Below are 7,216 nucleotides of genomic sequence, written 5' to 3' on the forward strand. Positions count from 1 at the left end.
TTTCCAGTCACGGAGGGAAGAGTCTAGCAAGGACCTCAGGGCAAGGGCCGGTGGAAGCATCGTACGAGTGACAGCCAGCCCAATAACATACCAAGTGATGTCATTCGCCTGCTCCTCCATTGGCCCAGGGAATCATCCGCCAAGGACATCCGTCCTTGCTGGAATGCTGCAGATTCGTGTAGTTTTACTTAAGTCTCCTGTTTCGTTGGAAGGGAAAGCACAAAAACGGGCTGCTCTTTTTAATCAGCAAAGGGGCAGGTCCGTTCACGTCCCTAAATTAGTCATCCGACTAGATTTCAGAGACTTTCTGCATCAAGGGCCCATCTAGTCTGACATCCTGGTTCGCACGGTGGCCAACCAGATGCCTCTTCCTGGGAAGCCCAGAAGCAGGACCTGAACCCAGCAGCCGTCTCCCACCCTCCTGCAGTTACCAGGAATTGGTATTCAGAGGCATAATAGATACCAGTCTAGCCTCTGGTGGGAAAGTTATCTCATGTTAGTTTCGTACGAATGCATTCCTATCCTGCCTTTCACAGTAAAGGCGCCTAACATTAAAATCAAATTAAACATCTGAATTAAAATCCAATGCACATAAATATTTTTCAAAAGCCATTCCTCTATCGAGAAGCCTTCTGTAATCTTTATCTCGGTTGGTGTTTGACTTGGATTTTAGGAATGGGTTTTTACATTTAGGAGTTATTATATTATATTATTATTTAATATTTTGTTTTATTTTATGAATCAAGTTTATATCCCACCCTACCTCCAAAGGAGCCCAGGGCAGCAAACACACAAATAATGACAGGTAGGTAGCTGTGTTGGTCTGCCGTAGACAAAACAAAATAAAAAAATATTAATGAAACCCTTAAGACAGCTAAACATAATTCCAATGAAGATTGCAATTGTTTTAAGTCTGCATATTTCTGTTTTATGTAAGTAATTATATTGTAAATTGCTTCATGGTGCCTCATGGAAAGTGAGTGAAAAATGGAACACGTGAATCAGTGAGAAAATTAATACCCCCCCAAAATGTATTTTACACATCAAAATAACAGCAGCCCAAATCCCAATTTGTTGTTAGATGCCCAAAGAGCAAAGGTTATGTCCTCTTTTGCAGGGGCCAACATGCCCCTCTCTGGTGGGAGTTTTACATTTTAAAGGAAATATCTGGGATTTTGGGGGTATGTATGTATGTTTTTTGCCTTGGACTTGGGCTCTGCGCACCGTGGCTGCTGCCAGCCAGAGCTGGGGAAAGAGGCATGCGGGCACGGCAGCAGCGGCCCCAAACACCTCTTTCCTGGCACAGGCTGGCAGCAGCTTGGACTGTCCTCTTTTCCGCTCTTCAAGATATGGCAATCCTATCCGGATCTCCAACCTCTGTTTGAAAACCTCCAAGGAAGAAATCCGCCATTTCTTGTGGGAGACTGTTCCATTGGAAAACTATCAAAGCAACATTCGTTCATTTATAACCCACGTTTCTCCCTGATAGGACGTAGGTAATATTAGCTGTGTTTCCCTGAGAACATAAAGAGGAGGAGAAACGGCCCAATTCCCTCAAAAAGCAAGAATCTGGCTCCCTCTGTTGACCAACCCTGTCATTTTCACATTGTTGTTGTTGTTGTTCAGTCGTTCAGTCGTGTCCGACTCTTCGTGACCCCATGGACCAGAGTACGCCAGGCACGCCTATCCTTCACTGTCTCTCGCAGTTTGGCCAAACTCATGTTAGTAGCTTCAAGAACACTGTCCAACCATCTCATCCTCTGTCGTCCCCTTCTCCTTGTGCCCTCCATCTTTCCCAACATCAGGGTCTTTTCTAGGGATTCTTCTCTTCTCATGAGGTGGCCAAAGTACTGGAGCCTCAACTTCAGGATCTGTCCTTCTAGTGAGTACTCAGGGCTGATTTCTTTGAGAATGGATAGGTTTGATCTTCTTGCAGTCCACGGGACTCTCAAGAGTCTCCTCCAGCACCATAATTCAAAAGCATCAATTCTACGGCGATCAGCCTTCTTTATGGTCCAGCTCTCACTTCCGTACATTACTACTGGGAAAACCATAGCTTTAACTATACGGACTTTTGTCGGCAAGGTGATGTCTTTGCTTTTTAAGATGCTGTCTAGGTTTGTCATTGCTTTTCTCCCAAGAAGCAGGCGTCTTCTGATTTCGTGACTGCTGTCACCATCTGCAGTGATCATGGAACCCAAGAAAGTGAAATCTCTCACTGCCTCCATTTCTTCCCCTTCTATTTGCCAGGAGGTGATGGGACCAGTGGCCATGATCTTAGTTTTTTTGATGTTGAGCTTCAGACCATATTTTGCGCTCTCTTCTTTCACCCTCATTAAAAGGTTCTTCAATTCTTCCTCACTTTCTGCCATCAAGGTAGTATCATCAGCATATCTGAGGTTGTTGATATTTTTTCCGGTAATCTTAATTCCAGTTGGGGATTCATCCAGTCCAGCCTTTCGCATGATGTATTCTGCATATAAGTTAAATAAGCAGGGAGACAATATACAGCCTTGTCGTACTCCTTTCCCAATTTTGAACCAATCAGTTGTTCCATATCCAGTTCTAACTGTAGCTTCTTGTCCCACATAGAGATTTCTCAGGAGGCAAATGAGGTGATCCGGCACTCCCATTTCTTTAAGAACTTGCCATAGTTTGCTGTGGTCGACACAGTCAAATGCTTTTGCATAATCAATGAAGCAGAAGTAGATGTTTTTCTGGAACTCTCTGGCTTTCTCCATAATCCAGCGCATGTTTGCAATTTGGTCTCTGGTTCCTCTGCCCCTTCGAAATCCAGCTTGCACTTCTGGGAGTTCTCGGTCCACATACTGCTTAAGCCTGCCTTGTAGAATTTTAAGCATAACCTTGCTAGCGTGTGAAATGAGTGCAATTGTGCGGTAGTTGGAGCATTCTTTGGCACTGCCCTTCTTTGGGATTGGGATGTAGACTGATCTTCTCCAATCCTCTGGCCACTGCTGAGTTTTCCAAACTTGCTGGCATTTTCACATTAGCCAACTATTTTAACTCTGGAAACAGAAGGAAAAACAACCCAAAAGGCTCTCAAAATTCTCCCCATTTTCAAGCAGCAAAATCAGGTGCATAATTTTAGAAAATATTCTCCAAAGGCAGGAGAAATTATACAGCAGCTTCTGAGGAAACGGGCAACCAAAAATGCTTTGAGCTGGTGGTTTTACAATCAAGCAGTTTATGAAATAAATTATGAGACGAAGAGAAAGGAGGGATGAATTTTGGGACTCAGCTCTTTAAAAGCATCTAATGCAGTAGGGGTAAAGGCTGTTCTCCAACTGGAGTGTTTCCCAGTTTGTCAAGTGTTTATACTATATTTTTTTAGATTGGCCTTGAGACAGTCTTTAAACCTCTTTTGTTGACCACCAGCATTACACTTTCCATTTTTAAGTTCGGAATAGTGTACAGTGGTACCTCGACTTACGAATTACTCGGCATACGAATTTTTCGACTTACGAATGAAAAAAGTGCCTTTACGCCTACGAATTTTTCGACATCCAAAAGACATCCGTTGGCGGTTTTAGATGGGGTTTACTCAACTTACGAATTTTAGATGCGGTTTACTTGACTTACGAATTTTTCCGAATTTTTCGTTTCCAATGCATTCCTATGGGGAAATGGCTTTTTCCGACTTACGAATTTTTCGACCTACGAATGTGCATTCGGAATGGATTAAATTCGTAAGTCGAGGTACAACTGTAGTTGCTTTGGAAGACAATCATCTGGCATCTGCACGTGACCATTCCAACAAAGTTGATGTTGAAGAATTATTGCTGGTGATCTTTGCTTCTTCCATCCAGTACACTGATATTAGTTCGCCTGTCTTCCCAAGTGATGTGTAAAATTCTTCGGGGACACCCGAACTCAGGATGCAAGGGAGAAACGTGCTAAGAGGAAGGCACGCTTGGCAAATCTACACTGTAGATTTGTCACAGACAATTGAAGGGTTGGCATTAGATTCACTGACTCAGCTACAGGACAGTGTCCATGCTCAAGTTTCCTTCTGCAATGTGGCCAATGTATGCATGTAACACTCTACAGCTTTTGCTGAAGTTGATAAATGCCCTTTTATTTTATTTATTTTTTAAAAATATTCAATTTATTTATAACTCACCTTTTTCTCCAAGAGCTCAGGATGGCATACATAGTTCTCCGCCCCCGCCCCTCCAATTTAATCCCTACCACCATCCTGTGAGCTAAATTAGGCTGAGAAGCAATGAATGGCCCAAGGTTGCCCAGTGATCTGCATAGCCACGTGGGGATTCGAACTCCCATCTCCAAGGTCCTACAGCAACTCCCATCATCACTAGCTAACAGGACCCGTGGTGGGGGATGATGGGAATTGTAGTCCCAAAACAGCTGGAGGGCCAAGTTTGGCTATGCCTGTCCTACAGTCAAATTACACCACATTGGCTCTACAAATAATCATAATACCCATCAGACACAATCTCAGGGTCATGGGTTCGAGCCCCACATTCGGGGCAAAATATCCCTGCACTGCAGTGTGTTGGATTAGATTATCCTTGTGGTCCTTTCTAACTCTGAATTACTATTATTATTATTACTATTACTACTACTACTATTATTATTTCCAGAGAATATTCTGGAAAATACCATCCTCTTTTTTCAGGGGGAAGCAAAGAAGTATCAACATTTTGGCTCGTGTCTTTTATGCATCATGTTAATTTTTCAGTCGGCTCTTCCATCCTGCGGATAGATTTACATTCTGGGCTGAGAATGTAAAATTTATTGCCTGTGTCTTGACAGTGTTACCACATAAACAGCTCCTGCAGAGTTCCCACAGGCCTTGTTCCCTGCCAGGGAGAAGCAGTCGTTCAAGGAAAGCTGTAAAAGAAATTCCTCTGCTGACAGGAAAGTCAAGTCCGGGTGTTGTTGTTCTTTTAATGCCCTGTTTTTCACCACCCGTCTTCCTTGCCGGCAGCAGCTGAACAGGATTGGTGTCTCATTTGTCGGGCTTTTGTTTTCCAAGGCTGTCATTGGTGGCTGTCATAATCCATACAACATAATAACAGTCTCTGCTGGATCAGGCCCCTGGCCCATCTAGTCCAGCATCCTGCCCTCACAGCGGCCAACCAGATAGATGCCTGTGGGAAACTGGCAGGCAGGATCTGAGCAAAAGATCGCTCTCCCTTCCTGTGGTTTCCAGCAACTGGCAAACAGATGCATTACTACAACCAGATCTGGAGGCAGAACATAGCCAAACACTCAGCTGGGAACACTCAGAGGGATGCGGGTGGCGCTGTTGTCAAAACCACAGAGCCTCTTGGGCTTGCTGACCTTCTGATCAGCAGTTCGGATCCTGTGCAACGGGGGGGGGGGGTGAGGTCCCGTTGCTCTGTCCCAGCTCTGCCAAACTAGCAGTCCGAAAGCACACCAGTGCAAGTAGATAAATAGGTACTGCTGCAGCGGGAAGGTAAACAACGTTTCCGTGCGGTCTGGCTTCCGTCACGGTGTCCCATTGCGCCAGAAGCGGTTTAGTCCTGCTGCCCACATGACCTGGAAAGCTGTCTGTGGACAAACGCCAGCTCCCTCGGCCTAAAATGCGAGATGAGCGCCGCACCCCACTGTTGCCTTTGACTAGACTTAACCTTCCTTGACCTTTTTACCTATAGCCATGGGTGTAGCCAAACACTCAGCTGAGCAATTTGTGACCGTTAATGTTAAAAATCTGGCAGGGGAAAATTTCCTGTGGTGCCCCCCCCCCAGCATGTGCTTATTTTGCTTAATGTTTATTCCAGACTTGATTAGACACAATCACCTGCCACGAGTATTATTTGCAAGAAATAAATGACCTTTATTGACAAAATGTAAAACTATGCGCACACGCACGAACACACACAAATAATGTAAAGGACTTTGCATTCTCGCGGCACGCAAACTGGCTCTCATTGGTGTAGTGTTGAAAAGAAGTTTCGCTGGGTAATTCGTCTTAGAACTCAGCCAGGAATCCAGAACTAGCAGCCAAAATGAGGAATGTCAGTAGCTGTGAGTTACCCCCATATGAGACCCCCTCGCTTTCTTGAGATCTACATGGGAGGCGATCTCCTTATCTCAGCACACCTATTCCCAGCCCTGTATTAAAATACTGGGGGTGGGGTGGGGAATTCAAGGATGCCATCATGGGTCTCCGTTCCCTTGCCCTCTGCCAGAGGTCTTCCAACGGTGCCGGGTGGCTGCGCAGGAGTTCTCAGGTCGGGTTTAGCGCCTGCAAAAAGCTTCGTTCTCTATATAAACTGGCACAAAAGTTTCAAAGGAATACAAGACTGGGAGGGTCTATTTCAGGCTCTGTGGGGTGGAGAGAAATGAGGGCAACACCATCCCTCTGGAGGGCAGGCACACAGGGCTTGGGCCAGCCCACCCAGAGGGCAAGGACTCCAGCCCTGAACAAACCTACCCTCTTAAGACTTAACCCAGCTCCCACCACTCCTTTGCTGAGACCTAGCCCTTCGCCATGGCCTAGAGAAAGCACAGACAGTGTCACTTGGCAGCTGTGCTACTTCCCATGCACCTGTGCGCCAGGTGAGAGGACTAGGGATGAGCAAAAAGGTGGCCACAAAGGGGGAAAGCGTAAAGGACATACACTGTGCAGCTCTTGGGCAGAGACTGACAATGCCCAGCCAGCTCTAGCTAATTGGCAACTGTAGAAACCCAGTTGTGCAAATGACAGCCAGCCACACCTTTTCCTAAAGCTCTTCCTGAAATAAGCCTGAAACCAGATGTAGCTGTGGGACCTTACCCCAACTAAGGGGTTGCACTTCAACCTGCTTCATTTTATATATATATATTTTAAAAAGAAACACAAAACAGGATAGGTTCCCTTTAGGCTAGCTTGCAAATTTAAAAAGTTCCAGTGATGCAAGGTTGAGCCATCACAACCGGGAAAACTACATTCAAAGCTGCTTCAAAAAGTTAGCACCCAGGAAAGGTCGAGAACTCGCCAAAGGCTCACATCGAAGCACTTCTGGTTCCCCGAGGCCCAGACAACCCCCCCCCCAAAAAAAACAACCCCAAAGCAGAAAGGGAGGCAGCATTCTTCAGCTCGCTCCGGTTCCCTAGCGGGGACGGACCCTCAATGTCTTTCACCACGCTGGCTCTCTCTGGGGAAACAAAAGGGCTCCTACTCCAAACAAGAACAGAATGAGGGTGCCTTTTTCCTTGAGATGAACCC

The sequence above is a fragment of the Lacerta agilis genome, chromosome 17 (assembly GCF_009819535.1).
Source record: "Lacerta agilis isolate rLacAgi1 chromosome 17, rLacAgi1.pri, whole genome shotgun sequence".
In the NCBI taxonomy this organism is placed as follows: Eukaryota; Metazoa; Chordata; class Lepidosauria; order Squamata; family Lacertidae; genus Lacerta; species Lacerta agilis.